An 18,141-nucleotide genomic window follows, 5' to 3' on the forward strand; every position below is an offset into this window, starting at 1 on the left:
CTTCCGGAAGAAGAGAAGATGATATTACTCCCCATGTCGCAGGAGGTATACACCCACTCTGTGATATTTTGCCTAATATGCAGGGCAGGAGAGGATAACATTATTGTTAATAGCGCAGGATGTGTACAGCCCCCCTGTGATGTTGTCCTTAATATTCCAAGGTGGAGTGGATGTTACTCCCAATATCGCAGAAAGTGTACACCACCCCAGTGATACTGTTCCCACGATCCAGGAGAGAAGAGGATGATATGACTTTCAGTATTACATGGGGTGGACACGCCCCCAGTGATACTGTTTTGAATTTCAACGTGGGAGAGGATGGTATTACTCCCAATATCGCAGGTGGTATAAACACTTCTTTGATATTGTTCCTGATATTCAGGGGTGGAGAGGATGTTATCACTCCCTACATTGCAGATGGTGTACACCCATCTGTGATATTGTTCATAATTTCTGGGGGGGGATGATATTACTCACAATATGGTAAACACGCTGTGTGCCCACCGTGGGTCATGATATCCAGGGAGGAAGAGGAGGGTGAATTACTCCCCATATCGCGGGGGGTGTCCACCCCGCCTGTCATACTGTTTCTTATATGCAAGGGGGAGGGGATGATATTACTACCAATATCAAAGACCTGTACAGCCCCCCTTGTGAGATTGTTCCTAATATCCACGTTGGGAGAGGATGATATTACTCCCAACATCACAGAGGGTGTACACCCCACCTGTGATATTGCTCCTACTATCCAGAATAAGAGAGAATGATATTACTCCCAATAGTGCCGGGGTGTACATCCCCCCCCGTGATATTGTTCCTAATATCCAGGGAGGGGGAGCATGATATTAATAACTGCCAATATCGCTATGGATGTACACCCACCCTGTGATATTGCTCCTAATATCCAGGGGGTAGAGTATGACATTACTCCCAACATAGCAGTGGGTGTACATCCACCCGGGGATATTGCTCCTGATATTCATGGAAGGAGAAAATGACATTACTCCCAATATCACAGGGAGTGTACGCCCCTTCTGTGATATTGTTCCTAATATCCAGAGGGCGAGAGGATGATATTACAGTCAATATCGCAGGCTGCGCATACCCACCCTGTGATATTGTCCCTAATATCCAGGAAAAGAGAGGATATGACTCCCCACGTAGCAGGAGGTGTAAACCCACCTTGAGATATTGTTCCTAATATCCACGGAGGGAAAGAGCCCGATATTACTCCCAATATCTCAGGGGCTGTACATCCCCCCTGTGATATTTCTCTTAATATTCAAAGGCGGAGAGGATGATATTACTCTCAGTCTCGAAGAAAGTGTACCCTCCCGAGTGATATTGTTCCCAATATCCAGAAGGGGAGAAGATGATATTACTACTCACGTCGCAGAAGGTGTACACCCACTCTGTGATATTTTTCCTAATATGCAGGTTGGGGAGAAGATAATATTATTGCCAATATCGCAGAGAGTGTACACCCGCCCTGTGACATTGCCCTTAATATTCAAAGCGGAGAGGATGCCATTACTCCCAATATTGCAGAAAGCCTACACCTCCCATTAATATTGGTCCCATGATCCAGGAGAAAAGAGGATGATATTACTTTCAATATCACAGGGAGTGTCCACGCCCCCAGTGATATTGTTCCTAAATTCAACGTGGGAGCGGATGATACTACACCCAATGCCGCTGTGGGTAGAAACACTCCTGTGATACTGTTGTTAATATCCAGGGGGAAGAGGATGCTAATACTGCAAATCGTGCAGAGGATGCACACCCGTCTATGATATAGTTGGTAGTCTCCAGAGGCGCAGAAGGTATTACTCACAATAACGTAAACACGCCGTGTGTCCACCGTGGATCGTAATATCCTGGGAGGGAGAGGCGGGGTGACGTTACTCCCTACATCATGGGAGCCGCCCGCCCCCCTGCGATGTGGATCCTAATATACAGGCGGGGAGAGGGGAGTGATAGTACTCCACTACTAGGATTTTACCTCTACTGCCACACTTGGTTAACACCCTGGGACATTATTTTCCATATTCTAGGAGGATGGCCCTACCAAAATCACAGGGGGTGTACACCCTGCTATAGTATTCGTAATATTGTAGGGGAATGTTCATCCTGATGTCACAGGACTGTACACACTGTGATATTATTCACAATATCCTAGCGGGACATTAATAATAATGTCACAGTGTGTGTACACCTTGTGGTATTATTCGTAATATCCTAAGGGGAGGTTACTTTTATTGTCACACGGCGTGTGTTCCCTTTGATATTCGTAATGTCCTAGAGGGATTTTACTCCTTATGTCACAGGGTTCGTCCACCTTATCAAATTACTCGTATTATCTTTATAAGATGTTACTCCCTATATCACAGGGGGTGTACACTCTGTTGATATTATCATAATACTCTAGGGAAATGTTACTTTTAATGCCGCAGAGGGTGTACACCGTGTGAAATTATTCGTTATAGTTTTGTGGGATGTTACTCCTAGTGTCACACGGGGCGTACACACAGTGTAATATTCTATGGAAATGTTACTCGTAAATCACAGGTCCTGTACACCCTTTAATATTCTTTGTAATATTCTAGGAAAACGTTAGTATGAATGTCACAGGGCATATACACCCTGTCATAAAATTCGTAATATACTAGCGGGAGTTCACTACTAATTTCACAATGCGTGTACACCCTTTGATATTATTCGTATTATCTGAAAGGGATGTTATTACTGATGTCCCAACGCATGTACATTCTCTGACTTTATTCGCTTTCTCCTCAGGGGATATTATATCTAATGTCACACGGGGTGTACTTCTTGCGTTATTTTTCATAATATCCTAGGGGAATTTTACTTTTAATGACACAGGGGGTGTACACATTGTGATATTCTTCGTAGTATTCTAGAAAGATATTATTCCTCAGGTCACAGGGGATGTACACCCTGTGATATTATTCGTACTATCATAGGGGACGTTACTCCAAATGTCACAGAAGGTGTAAACACTGTGATATTACTTGGAATGTGTCAGGGAAATGTACTCGTAATGTCAAAGGGCATGTACATCATGTGTGCACAGCCCCTGTGCTGTTCTTTGAAATATTCTCAAGGGATGTTAATCCTAATATTAGATATGCTGTTAACTATGTGTGAACACCTTTGCGGTATTATTCCTAACATACTAGAAGGATGTAACTCCTAACATCACGTGGGGTATATGCCACGTGTGTACACATCCTGTGATATTATTCATAATACCTTAGGGAGATGCTCATAATTTTACAATTATTTACGTAATATTTTAGCGGGATGATACCCCTAAAGTCACAGGAGGTGTAAACACAGCGATGTTATTCAGAATATTCCAGGGGGATGTTACTCCTAATGTCACAGGTGTGTATACCCTGTGATATTATTCACACTATACTAGTGGGATATTACTACTAATGTCACCTTCTGTGTGTACACCTTCTGAATATTATTCGTAATATCCTGGGAGGACGTTACTCCTGACATCAAGGGTGTACACCCTGTGTTATTATTAGTAATATTCCTGGGGGATTTTACTTTTAAAATCACATGAGGTGTCAACCCTGTGATCTCATTCGTAATATCCAAGGAAGATGTTACTCCTAATGTCACATGGGGTCTACACCGTGGGATATTCTTTGGAATACCCTAAAGGGACGTTATCTTAATGTCATAGGGTGTGTACCCCTATTGATACTATTTGTAATATCCTAAGGAGATATTGCTTTAAAAATCACAGTGGGTGTGCCCACATGATGTACACCCTGTGATATTGTTCACAATATCCCAGGGAGGTATAACTTTTAATATCACAGCAGGTGTTCTCTATGTGTGTACACCCTGTGATACTATTCCTAATATTTTAGGAAAAATGACTCTTAATATCGCAGTGGGTGTACACACTGTGATATTATTCATCATATCCTACAAGTATATTACTCCTATTGGCACAGGGGTTTAACATCCTGTGACATTATTCGTGGTAATCCAGGGGGATGATTTTCCTAAAGTCGCAGGGTGTGTACACCCTGTGATATTATTTGTAATATTCTTGGGGGATGTTACTCCTAACGTCACAAATGTGTACACCCTGTGATATTATTCACAATATACTAGCCGGATAGTGTTACTAATGTCACAATGCCTGTAAAGCTTGTGATATTATTTGTAATATCCTAAGGGGATGTTACTCCTATTGTCACAGGGGTTGTGCTTTCTGTGCTGTGATTCCTAGTATCCCAGGGGGATGTTACTCCTACCATACAGATTGTGTGCACTTTGTTATATTATTCGTCATATCCTAGAGTGATGTTACTCCTCATGTCAAGGGGGTGTACATCCTGTGATGTTATCGTTCACATTCTAGGAAGAGGTTAACTCCTAATATCACAGAGGGTGTACAATCTGTGAAGTTATTCATAATAGTTTCGGGGGATGTTACTCCTAATGTCACACGGGGTGTACAAACAGTGATATTATTTGTAAGGTTTTTTGGGTATGTCACTCCTAATATCACAGGGGCTGTACACTCTGTCATATTATTTGTAATGTCCTAAAGAAATGTTACCACTAATGTCACAGGCGGTGTATACCGTGTGGTATTATTCCCAATACTGTGGGGTGATGTTACTCCTAATGTCACAGAAGGTGTTCACACTCTGATAATATTTGTAATATCCTAAAAGGATGTTACTACTGATGTCACCATGCGTGTACACAATCTGATATTATTTCTTATATCCTCGGGTGATGTTACTTCTTATGTCACAGGGGGTGTGCTCCCTGTGATATTATTCATAATATCCTAGGTGGATGTTACTTCTAATGTCACAGGGGGTGTACCTTTTGCGATATTATTCGTAATATTTTAGAAAGATGATACTCCTAATGTCACAGAGGGTGTACACCCTGTGAAGTTATTCCTAATAGTTTTGGGGGCTGTTACTCCTAATGTCACCCGTGGTGTACACACAGGGATATTATTCATAATATTTTATGGAAATGTTACTCCTAATATCACAGGGGCTGTACATCTTGTAATATTATTCATAATATCCTAAAGAAATGTTACCTCTAATGTCACAGGGAATGTACACCGTGTGATATTGTTCCCAATACTGTAGGGGGATGTTACTCCTAATATCACAGGGGGTGTTCACAATGTGACAATTTTCATAATATCCTTAATGGATGTTACTGCTAATGTCACAATACGTGTACATCCTCTGTATTTGTTCGTTATATCCTTGGGGGAGGTTACTCCTACTGTCACACGGGGTATACTTCCTGTGATGTTATCCCTAACATCCTAGGTGGATGTTACTCCTAATGCCACAGGCGCTGTACATTTTGTGATATTATTTGCATTATCCAAGAGAGATGTTACTCCTCAGGTCACAGGGGATGTACACCCTGTGATATTATTTGTACTATCCAGGGGACATTACTCCAAATGTCACAGAAGGTGTACACTCTCTGATATTACTCGTAATGTGTCAGGGAAATGTACTCCTAATGTCACAGGGCATGTACGTTATGTGTGCACACCCCCTGTGACGTTATTAGTAATATTTTCGAGGCATGTTAATCTTAATATTACATACGCTGTTATCCATGTGTGAACACCTTTGTGGTATTATTCCTAACATACTAGAAGGATGTAACTTCTGACATCACATGGGGTATAAGCCATGTGTGTACACATTCTGTGATATTATTCATAATATCTTAGGGAGATGCTGCTCCTAATTTTACAAGCTATGTGCGTTATGGGTGTACCTCCCCTCTGATATTATCTGTAATATTCTAGGGGAATGTTGCTGCTAATGTCACAGGGGGAGTACACCATGTGTGTTACATGTATATTACATTTTTACACTACTTTCCAGGAGTCAATCAATTTTGTCAATCAATTCACTATTCTTGTTGCCCAAAAGGGTAGAGATAATCACAGATCACAGATCTGTCTAGCATTAGCTAAGGACGTTTTATTACAGAGACGGATGCCTGTGTGTGCCTGCGCATGTGTGTGTGTGTGTAACTCAATCATAAATCGAAGGTTTAAGCGTTGTGTGGGTGGAAGATAATTCATTCTGACTCCTGGCTTCAGAGTCCCATGTTTATTGGGAGAAAAGAGGGTCACGCTGGGAAGAATAGTAGCCCTGTGCCCTCCAGAACTGCAGCATGCTTGGGAATTGTGAGGCTTCCTGCCTTCCAGGAGATTTTGGAACTAGGAGGATGTCACCAGTGACTAGCACAGTACCACCTTCCTTACATCTGCCTGTCATCCCTCCTCAGGGCATCCAAATGTGGCCCTCTCCTTAACTTCTTCCTCTGCTTCTCTTCTCACAACCCTGGGATCTGAGCACTCTCTTTACCTGTGCACAGTATCGACTTAGGGAAGCCCCAGCACCTGCTGCAGTCAGGGCCGCAGCCCTGAGCTGAGTCTAGTAGAAATTTTGTGAACTAAACATAGAGCAAGAAATGTAAATTAGTGCACCCACTATGGAAAACAGTCTGGAGATCTCTCAAAGAACTGAACACGGAGCTACTTTTGATACAATTATTTCATTACTGAGTATATACTCAAAAGAAAATACATCATTGTACCAAAAAGACACATACCCTCCTATGTTCACGGCTGCAGTATTCAAAATAGCACAGACCTAATCAAGCCAGGAGTCCATCAATGGTAGACTGTATAAATAAAATATGGTACATATACACCATGGAATACTATACAGCCATAAAAAGAATGAAATCACAACCTTTACAACAATGTGGATGGAGCTGGAGGCCTTAATTCTAAGCAAATTCACGCAGGATAGAAAGCCAAATGCTGTATGTTCTCACTTACATGGGGGAGCTAAATATTGAACACACATAGACATCAATATGGGAAAAATAGACTCTGTGGACTACTTGAGGGTGGCGGGAGAAGGACGGGTTAAAAAAGTACCGACTGGGGGCGGTCTCTGCAGCCTGCCTTGCCTGTCTCTCTCTGGGATCGCTCCTCCTCCTGCTCCTCTCCTGCTCCTGTTGGGCCTTGTGACCACCTGGTTACCTGTAGGCAGGCCTCCATTCAGAGTCGCATTGCCACAGAGATGGGTCCTGTCACTCCGCACCCCACCCCCAACCCAGTTACCTTCCCCTGAGCTCTGGTTCCCTGTTGAGGTCACTCAGTGCAAGGAGACCTGGGACGTCGCTGCCCGCTCTCCCCACCAGCGCTTCTTCCCTGGCGTGGGAGGCACCACACCCTCCTCTGCCCCATGCGGGGCCTGAAGGGGCCCCTTCAGATCACAGCCGCCACCACAGCCGCTGCCTCACACCGGAGGGCATGACACAGGGGTGGCTTTCCCAGCTGGCTGCCACACGGGAGCGCTAGATGCTTAGCCCGCCCCGTGGAGCGCTAGATGCTTAGCCCGCCCCGTGGAGAGACCTAAAATCAAGGCATGACTTAACAGCTTATTTTGTAAGAGAAAAGCTCAACCCAAAGGCAGATTGTTAGTTTGGACTTTATTGCAAGCAGAACTGCTATGATGTGCTTTTAGCACTGAAGTGAGTTCCAGGCTAAGAAGAGTAAGTGGCTTCTCTGCTTTCCCTCCCAAGCACAAGTGTATTCACCTTGCAGACTTGAATCACTGAAGATGTAAGCCAGCTGTTACTCTCATTTTGGGAGACACCCTGTGGACAGCATGAAGACTGTCCCTGATGGAAGTCTTTAGTAAGCAGGAAGGAGTCAAGGTTAAAGAATGTGTTTGCTTAGCCTGGACTACAGTATTTTGGAAAATGAACCAAGCCTTGGGTTTTGCTCTGGAAGCCTGTCCTGTCTGCTTCTGTAATCTCGCGATCTGCACCCAGATCTTGGCCCTTTATGGACACCACCGTCTGTTACTCTTACGATTCTCTGCTCTTTTGGGAGTTCAGACCTGGCACCTTATTTCACTTCTGAGCTACCCTCTGCCATCCAGAAACGTAGTGGACCTGTAGAACTATATTGTTCTGCTAAACCTGTGACCACTCACATCTCAAGGTGGCATAATGGAAAAAATAGAATAGAAACATGGAATATATTAAGATTCATCAGGGTACTTTGACAGTTTTTTTCTCTTAACTCCTTCCTTTCGAGTTACTACCAATGCATTTTCAACAACAGGTCCATGTTGTTGTAAGTGGCCCTGGAGCAGTATCCACAGCAGGTCTTGGTGATTTTGATTCATCCGCAAAGCATTTTATTACAGCAAAATAATAAAGGTGCTGGTTTCATTGGCTGCAGGGTACCAGAGAGTAACCCCAAAGCTGAGGTGTGCGCTAAAATCCAGGGGAAGAGGCTGAAACATTCCACAAAGAATTACTTAAGCCCTCCACAAGAACATCTTTAGATTTTGAATGTATCCTTAGCGGACAAGGGATCATATAAATGTGCAGCTTATAATCCGGCCACACATGAATTAAAAGTTGAACCCATTGGCCAAAAGCTCCTTGTGAGTCACCTTTCTTCAGATGATTTTGGCATTCTTCCCCTGCTCGTTCACAGGTATTAGCTGTTCATTCACATAGCCCTGTGCCTTTGGAGTGTGTGTTTAGTGGCATCCTGGCTCCTCAAGTGTGTTGGCTAAAGAACAGGCAGGATATTGCCCCGGGAAGCAACTGGAGAAGGTTGTGTTCTCATCTTGCCATAGATAGCATTGACCCAGTGGACTCTGGAAACGATTCCTGCATGGTGCGAAACAACTCTGGAGATGTAAAATATGTGGCATCCATGGTTAATGTACTTGAACACGCTCCTGCTCTAAGGGACTACAGGATCAGACAGTGTCTCTATTTTCCACAGAACACTTTATCTCTGATGCTTGTAGGAACCCAGCTGCCAACTAAAACTGGTTTCATAATGCGCGGCCTAATCATCCTTCCTCAAGACATTGAACTGCAGGAAATTGATGGAAATTCAGTGGGGTTATTATGCAAGGTACTAGGCTACACCAGTGTTTAGCAGATAATGAGATTGGATTTATGCAGTCTACTGGAAGACTTGAAATAGAAAAAGGCAATGGATTCAAGCAAGTTATAATTTTGACACCAGCAAGCACAAAAGTGGTAGATGGAGACTTTGTTACTCTGTCCTTCAGTGCCACGAGGCTGTTGGGTCTGGTCATTTGTTGGTATGACCGCCATGGATTGATAACCAGCCATCTCTCTTAAGTCCTTAGATCTAAATCCCAAAAGTCAAACTTACCAAGACCTGGAATCTTGGAGCTAGAGCCTGTCTACTTCATCATGACCCAAGCTGGCTTGAGCCCTCTCCATACTCAGGCTGTGATGCGGGAGCATGTGGAGAAAAACATCTGTGAAGCTACAGATGAACATGGTACCATGCAGGCAAAAGCACCTCTCATGGTTGTTCTTTTTGAAACAAACAAAAGGAGAAATAGTCACACTTTTTGTTGCTACCCAGAATAATGAAAAAAAATAAGAGATTGTTCAGAAACTGGATTATTCAGCTCATTTCCAGAGAAAGTACATCCCAGTGCAGTTTCTAGAAACATCAGAGAAAAATGCTAGTGGTATCTCTGTTCCTGAGGTCCCCACCAAATGGAAACCCTACAGACCCCCATACCAGATACATACAACCTGGTGTGGAGGGCAGGCAAGGAAAGTGGACTGCCCATCAATGCCTATTTTGTGAAGTATCAGAATCTGGACTATGAAGTTAATGTGATGGGAAGTTGGCACAGGGTTTGAATCCCAGGAAGTGAAAGTGAGCTTCACTTAGCTGAAATGGAGCCATCTGGTCTTTATGAACTCTTGATGGTTGCAAGAAGTGATGCAAGTGAAAACCCACCTGCCATGCTTACCTTCTGAACCAGCAAAGAAAAGACAGCATCATCAAAAAACACCCAGACGTCCTCTCAACTCGTAGGCACCCCCAAGTATCCTGTTGTTTCAGAAGCTGCAAACAACAATTTTGGAGCGGTGCTTACAGATTCATCTAGGCACAGTGGCGCTCCAGAGGCACCAGATCACCTGATTATCTCCACTGCATCAGAGACGTTGGTCTATGTCACTTGATTTCCTTGGGCAATTGGGAATTCTTCAATCGCTGCCTTCAAGGTCAAATATAAATGGATGAGGACCAGTGACTGGCTGGTGGCAGCTGAACATATCCTTCCTTCCAAAATTTCTGTGTAAGTTTGTAGTATAGAACCAGGTTCAACATACAAATTTTGGGTCACTGCTATCAACCATTATGAAGAGAGTTTTCAGAGATCAGCGTCTCATCCTTATCCGGTGACTGGGTTCCCCAGACTTTTTTCCAACTGTGCAATAACGGACCTCACATTATATACACAGAGGCTGTCGGCGTTACTCAGATTGTGCTAATGTGGACATGCATTCCACGAAGTAACAACAACACTTCCATTCTTTTGTGTCTATTACTGACCCACAGATAATGACAACACCAATGTTTATAAGAGGGATGTTACAGAAGGTTCAAAGGAGTGGCACATGATTGGCCATCTGCTGTCAGAAACTTCCTATGGCATTAAAATGGAGTGCTTCAGTGAAGAAGAAAGTGAGTTTAGCAATGTGATGATCTGCGAGACTAAAGTGAAATGTGCTCCTGGAGCTTCTGAGTATCCGAAAGGCTTGAGTACCCCTCTGAATTCCTCAGGAAGTGAAGGAAATGCGAGGCCAGCAACCAGCCCTGACAGAAGCAGTGACATGTTATATCTGATCCTTGGCTGTATGCTGGGTGTCTTGGGCCTCATTCTTATGGTTTTCATTGAATCGTGCCTGTGGAAGAATCGCCAGCAGAATATCATACAGAAATATGATGCTCCAGGATACCTCTATCAAGGATGAGATATTAATGGACAGATGATGTAATAATACACCACTCTCTCAGGAGCAAATGAAATAAATGGAAGTGTTCATGGGGGTTTACTGAGCCATGGCGGTCTCAGCAGTGGCTGTTCCCACCTTCACCATAGGGTTCTCAATGGGGTCAGTGTAATTGTGAATGGGAGCTTAAATGGAGGATTTTACTCTGGGCACACCAACTCTCTTACAGCAATGGGAATGGAACTGGAGGTTGTAATCCTAAGCAAATTAATGCGGGATCAGAAAATTAAATGCTGTATGTTCTCACTTATAATTGGCAGCTAAGCATAGAATACAGAGAGACATCAGTATGGGCAAAGTAGACTCTGTGGTCTACTTGTGAGTGAACGGAGAGGGATGGGCTTAAAAAACTACTTATTGGAGGCGGACTCTACAACCGGACTCGCTTGTCTCTCACATGGCATGCTCCGGGCAGCCCTGAACCCGCCGTGTTACATGTCCACTCCCCTCCGCCTGGAGGAGCGCTGCCGCGGGGGCGCGCCCCAGGTCCCCTAAACTGAGCCCTGATGCCGGGCTCCAGTGTCAAGGTGCCAGAAGAACCAGGACCCAGCGCCCGCCTGACCTACCCAGCGCCTGCATCCTGGCCTGCAAGACACCGCGCCCTCCTCTGCCCTGCGTGGTGTGTGGAGGGACCCCTTCGGATCACAGCCGCTGCCGCCATAGCCGCCACCATAGCAGCCGCCATCGTAGTAGCCGCCGCGGGCGTCGGAGGGAAGGATCTGAGGGGGGCTTTCCCAGCCGGTGGCCCCACAGTGACTCTGGATGCTTAGCCCGCCCGGCCGAGAGATCTAAAATCAAGACATGACTTAACAGCTTATCTTGTAGGAGAACAGCTCAACCCAAAGGCAGATTGCTAGTCTGGACTTTATTACATGCGGGACTGCGGTGATGTTTATAGCACTGAAGTGAACTCCATTGTAAGTACAGAAAGTGGCTTCTCTGCTTTCCCCCCCGAAGCACAATCATATACACCTTGCAGACTTGAAACACTGAAGATGTAAGCCAACTGTTACTCTGACTTTTGGAGACTCCCTGTGGACAGCCTGAAGACTGATCAAAGTCTTTAGTAAACAGAAAGGAGCCAAGGTTAAGGAATGCGTCTGATTACCCTGAATTGTAGTACCTTGGAAAGTGAATCAAGGCCTGGGTTTTGCTCTGGAAGCCTGCCTTGCCTGCTTCTGTAATCTGGCGCTCTGCATGTGAATCTTGGGCCCATATGGACATTGCTGTATGTTACTGTCATGACTCTCTGCTCTTCCATGAGTTCAGACTTGGCACCTTATTTTACTTCTGAGCCACTCTCTACCGTCCAGAAACGTGGTGGACCTGTAGAACTACATTGTTCTGCCAAACCTGTGACCACTCATAGCTCATGGTTGCATAATGGAAAATAGTAGGATAGAAACATGGAACATATAAAGATTCATCAGGGAACTTTGACAATTCTTTCTCTTAACTCCTCTCTTTTGAGTTTCTACCAATCCCTTGCCAAAAATAGCGTTGGTATTATTTTGAGTGGCCCTGTAACAGTGTCCGTGGCAGTTTTTGGTGATTTTGGTTCATCCACAAAGTGTGTTATTACAGAGGAGGAAAAAAGTGCTGTCAGGATAATAGAAACGATGTCAGCTGCGTTCGCACAGAAAATCCAGAAGAGTTCAGCAGAGGAGACAGCTGTGTCTATTCAGAAACGGACAGCAACAATTTACATTGGAATCCTCTTATTTTGCCACCTATCTCAGAGGACGGTGCTGAAAAGACAACATGGCCTCCGCCTGGTATTCCTCTGGACAGCCCCTCAGGGGTCCTCCAGCGTCCCCAGGAAAGTGGAGGATGTGCAAACAACCAGTCATCTTCTGACTTCAAGCCTGTAACCAACTGCACAAAACAGGCCTGGGAGTGAGCTGTGTGAAGGATCTTAATTCAAATCGGAGAAAATCATTCTTTCTTTTTTTTTTTTTTGCAGTATAATGTCATGTGAATGTGTCTTAAAATGTGTGCCCTTTTATATTATTTATGCCTTAAAAGTTTTCTTACCCGTTGCTTCCTTGCTCTCAGTAAGAAACAACCTTGTTTTGCATAGCTTTCAATCACCTGGAGGGCAGAGGGATCATTCCAAATTTTCTAACAACTGTAGTGGCAGTAAGAACTCCTCATGCAACTGATTCCATCTCTTGGCTGCTTCAGCGCAGAGGAAATGCAGCGGCCAATTGAAAGTTGCCAGCAGTCAGGTTTTCAGATGGAAAACCGTCTTTCAATAGTGTATTATCAGACTTTCTGAGAACACTTTGAAGTCAACTACGGTTGTTTATAATAGCAGACCTGACTGATGAATTTTAAAAGAGTGCCTTCCACTAAAGTGGTGATGTGACCAGACAACATTCTCTCTATCTGCACGTGGGCACAAGTGATGTTCAGTCTTCTAGTCACTAGTCATAAGCAGTGTCGTGGACATGGTAGAGTGTAAGATGTAGTTGAATGATTGCAGTATGCGGAAAAGGAACCCAGGCCAGAGAGACAAATAATGCTTTAGTATCCCTCTGCTTTAAAATTACATTGATTCATAAAATGGCCGATATGGGGCTATTTTTGACTGTTTCTAAGAGTAGGAACAAAATAAGACTTGAAGTCGTGGCTTGAAAAGAAAGATCCACATTTTCAGAAGAAAAAAGGGGAGGGCTGCCGGGAGCCTCTCTTGGAGGGAGCTCTTCCGTCTGCTCCATTAGCCTAGGAGCATGCTCATGGTGTCACACTGCCAGAAACTAGTCATTCTCTCACTTCCAACAGGGGCAACAGCCTGAAGGTGTGAGTGTCCGAAAATACTTATTTTGGAAGGAAAGGTGTTTGTCGTTGTTGTTGTTTATTTTCTGAAGTTTCCTGAATTTTTTCCAGAATGTCTTCCTTTTAAACAGGCACCTAAAGGCCTGGTCAGCAGAACTCCTGACCACTGCTGCCTCTGCGTGACAAGGACATTGGAGCTGTCTTTGGATTGATCTTCTCCACATTAATAAATGATTATGATATAATATTTAAAAACTACCTACTTGGTACTATGCTGACTACCGAGGTGACAGGATCCGTATTCCAATGACAAGGTTAATGGAGACATACAATTCTATAGTCATTTATATTTTAATAGCATTATACTCTTTTAACCATCCTCACCTTGTATACAATCTCATTGTATATTAGGATACAGCTATTAGAGCAATAAGGAAGAATGGATAAATACAGTCAGCTTTTTGTTTTTGTTTTCTTTTGTTTTGTTTTCTTTTGTTTTGTTTTTGAGACAGGTTCTCACTCTGTCGTCCAGGTTGGAGTGCAGTGGTAAGATCACGCCTCACTGCAGGGTCGACCTCCCCAGATCAAGCAGTCCTCCGAACTCAGCCTCCCAAATAGCTGGATACAGGCTGAACTGTCATGGCTGAGTAATTTTGTTGTTGCCATTGTTGGAGAGACAGGGTCTCACTTTGTTGCCCAGGCTTCTCTCCAACTCCTGGCTCAAGTGATCCTCCCACCTCAGACTCTAAAAGTGCTGGGACTATATATGTATTATATATATATATATAATATATATAATATATATATATTATATATATATATAATATATATAATATATATATATATAATATATAAATATATACATGTATATAATATATATATAATATATGAAAAATAGTGCTTGGAAAATTAGCTTACTAATTGAAAAGTATACATATGAATGACTGCTTTGAAATATATATATATTGTATACATGCACACACATATAAATGTATATAATATATATATATATATATATATACAACCTTCATCTGAGAGTAGGTATGCTTTTGGCTTCTGAGATGAACATATTCACAATGATAAATATTTACTATGAATTCAGCTAAACGTGAAACTCAGCAATATTCGTATCTATTTACCTCTATTTCTACCTAAATCTGTATTTCAAAAGTTGTGGCTAAGCCTTCCTAGTTAGTTAGATTTTTATCCTTTACCATTCAATGTGTGTGTGGTTTGGAGACTGCTTTCACAGATCAGGAAGTTGACAATTATGTCCCACATTCAGCGGACTAACAGCTCAGAGATCCTCTCTCTGGTTACTGCTACGACAGTGCATGGTCAGTCTTCCAGATCACCGGAGACGATTGTGATTTTATTTTTAGGTCTAGCTTCTAGGAATCACTCCCTGGAACAGAAGAATTTATTGTTCACCCAGTGTTCACTCAGAATTTGTGCTTTAGCTCTTCAGCCAGTAGGGCTAAATGCTCTTTATTGATGAATCAGTGGTTAGCTTGGGGAGTGCTTACAAATTTGTCCACGTTATACCTTGATTGCTCTTGAGTGGGTGCAGGCTGGCACAGATACACAGCCTTCCAGATCTCCAGAAATTAGTGATCCAAAGACACTTTTTCTTGGCTTTCTCTTTGCCTGGTTTTCTCTGGTGAACTTCTGGCTGGCTGTCAGAAGTTTGTTCGTTGGTACAAAGCAGGCTAAAGATTCCAAGCTCCTCTTTAATGTTCCTAACCGAGGTCTCCATTGTTTTTGACGATGCCCTTGGGAATGTACCTTTTCATGACTGATTCAAAATCAATCATTAATGAGAGGCATTGAGCAAAGCTCTCAGTTTTTACGGCCTGTCAGTCCTCCTACATGAATCTCTGCATCACTGCAAAGGAGTTGACAGTGGCTTCTCTAGCACTCACACACGCTCTACAAGTCTGTGCTGGAGTAGGTAGGGGGATGGTGTTTTGTCTTATCCCTTGAGGGATGGAAGATACAGCCAGTGGGAAACTTGGGCATAGCAACGCTAGACCTGCTGTTCGGGGTGGAGATTCTACCCTATCAGTGGAGGTTGTATGTGCATTATCTCATCCAGTCCTCACAACTACAAGAGAAACATATTTCTCTCATAAACTTATAAGAACAGCCAATTCAACTGAAGTTTAAATTATTGGCCATATTTATGCCAGGCATGGTGGCTCACGCCTATAATTCCCAGTACTTTGAGAGGCTGAGGTGGGAGGATCACTTTCTCTTACAATTGTAGGACAGAATAAGAAAATTCACTTAAAATTTGATTACCCACTGCCTGTATCTAGTATTCCTTCTATTAATTCAAGTCATTGTTTATGAAGGAATTTTCATATTTTTGTGAATTATTCTTAAACATTAAGAACTATTCTTATGAAGGGGCAATCATAAAGTAATTCATGTTCAAGAACACATTTTTTTTTTTTTTTTTTTTATTATACTTTAGGGTTTTAGGGTACATGTGCACAATGTGCAGGTTTGTTACATATGTATCCATGTGCCATGTTGATTTCCTGCACCCATTAATTCCTCATTTAGCATTAGGTGTATCTCCTAATGCTGTCCCTCCCCCCTCCCCCCACCCCACAACAGTCCCCGGAGCGTGATGTTCCCCTTCCTGTGTCCATGAGTTCTCATTGTTCAATTCCCACCTATGAGTGAGAACATGCGGTGTTTGGTTTTTTGTCCTTGCGATAGTTTACTGAGAATGATGTTTTCCAGTTTCATCCATGTCCCTACAAAGGACACGAACTCATCATTTTTTATGGCTGCATAGTATTCCATGGTGTATATGTGCCACATTTTCTTAATCCAGTCTATCGTTGTTGGACATTTGGGTTGGTTCCAACTCTTTGCTATTGTGAATAGTGCCGCAATAAACATACGTGTGCATGTGTCTTTATAGCAGCATGATTTATAGTCCTTTGGGTATATACCCAGTAATGGGATGGCTGGGTCAAATGGTATTTCTAGTTCTAGATCCCTGAGGAATCGCCACACTGACTTCCACAATGGTTGAACTAGTTTACAGTCCCACCAACAGTGTAAAAGTGTTCCTATTTCTCCACATCCTCTCCAGCACCTGTTGTTTCCTGATTTTTTAATGATGGCCATTCTAAGTGGTGTGAGATGGTATCTCACTGTGGTTTTGATTTGCATTTCTCTGATGGCCAGTGATGAGGAGCATTTCTTCATGTGTTTTTTGGCTGCATAAATGTCTTCTTTTGAGAAGTGTCTGTTCATGTCCTCTGCCCACTTTTTGATGGGGTTGTTTGTTTTTTTCTTGTAAATTTGTTTGAGTTCATTGTAGATTCTGGATATTAGCCCTTTGTCAGATGAGTAGGTTGCAAAAATTTTCTCCCATTGTGTAGGTTGCCTGTTCACTCTGATGATAGTTTCTTTTGCTGTGCAGACGCTCTTTAGTTTAATGAGATCCCATTTGTCGATTTTGGCTTTTGTTGCCATTGCTTTTGGTGTTTTAGACATGAAGTCCTTGCCCACGCCTATGTCCTGAATGGTATTGCCTAGGTTTTCTTGTAGGATTTTAATGGTTTTAGGTCTAACATATAAGTCTTTAATCCATCTTGAATTAATTTTTGTATAAGGTGTAAGGAAGGGATCCAGTTGCAGCTTTCTACATATGGCTAGCCAGTTTTCCCAGCACCATTTATTAAATAGGGAATCCTTTCCCCATTTCTTGTTTTTGTCAGGTTTGTCAAAGATCAGATAGTTGTAGCTATGCGGCATCATTTCTGAGGGCTCTGAAGAACACATTTTAAGACACAGATTATTCTTATAATGAAAGAGAGAGAAACACAAATAATTTAAATTTCAGTTGAATTGGCTGTATTTAGGCCTCGCCTAGTGGCTTATGCCTATAGTCCCAGCACTGTTAGAGGCTGAGGTGGGAGGATGACTTGAGCCAGGAGCTTGAGAGAAGCCTGGGCAACCAGGTGAGACCCTCTCTCTCTAGCAACAGCAAGAACAAAATTACTCAGGCATGACAGTTCAGCCTATAGTCCAGCTATTTGGGAGGCTGAGGTCGGAGGATTGCTTGATCTGGGGAGGTCGAGGCTGCAGCGAGCCGTGATCTCACCAGTACACTCCAACCTGGGCGACAGAGTGAGAGCCTGTGTCAAAAACAAAACAAAACAAAAGCAAAAAGCTGACCGTATTTAATCATTCTTCTTTATTGCTCTAATAGTAATATTCTAATATACAATGAGATTATATACAAGATGAGGATGGTTAAAACAGTATAATGCTATTAAAACATAAATGACTACAGAATTGTATGTTTGCATTACTCCTATCCTTGAAATAACCCATTACATAACCCATCTGTCATTAAACTTTTGGATCAGAGTTACTCTTTATAAATGGAGT

The 18,141-nt window shown here is 42.9% G+C and overlaps 1 pseudogene; it reads left to right on the top strand.

The window, feature by feature from the left end:
- The first annotated feature begins 7,901 nt into the window (after positions 1-7,901).
- Positions 7,902-12,847, top strand: LOC129485320 (cell adhesion molecule-related/down-regulated by oncogenes-like; annotated as a pseudogene).
- The last annotated feature ends 5,294 nt before the right edge of the window (positions 12,848-18,141 follow it).

This window comes from Symphalangus syndactylus, chromosome 6 (assembly GCF_028878055.3).
Source record: "Symphalangus syndactylus isolate Jambi chromosome 6, NHGRI_mSymSyn1-v2.1_pri, whole genome shotgun sequence".
Lineage (NCBI taxonomy): Eukaryota > Metazoa > Chordata > Mammalia > Primates > Hylobatidae > Symphalangus > Symphalangus syndactylus.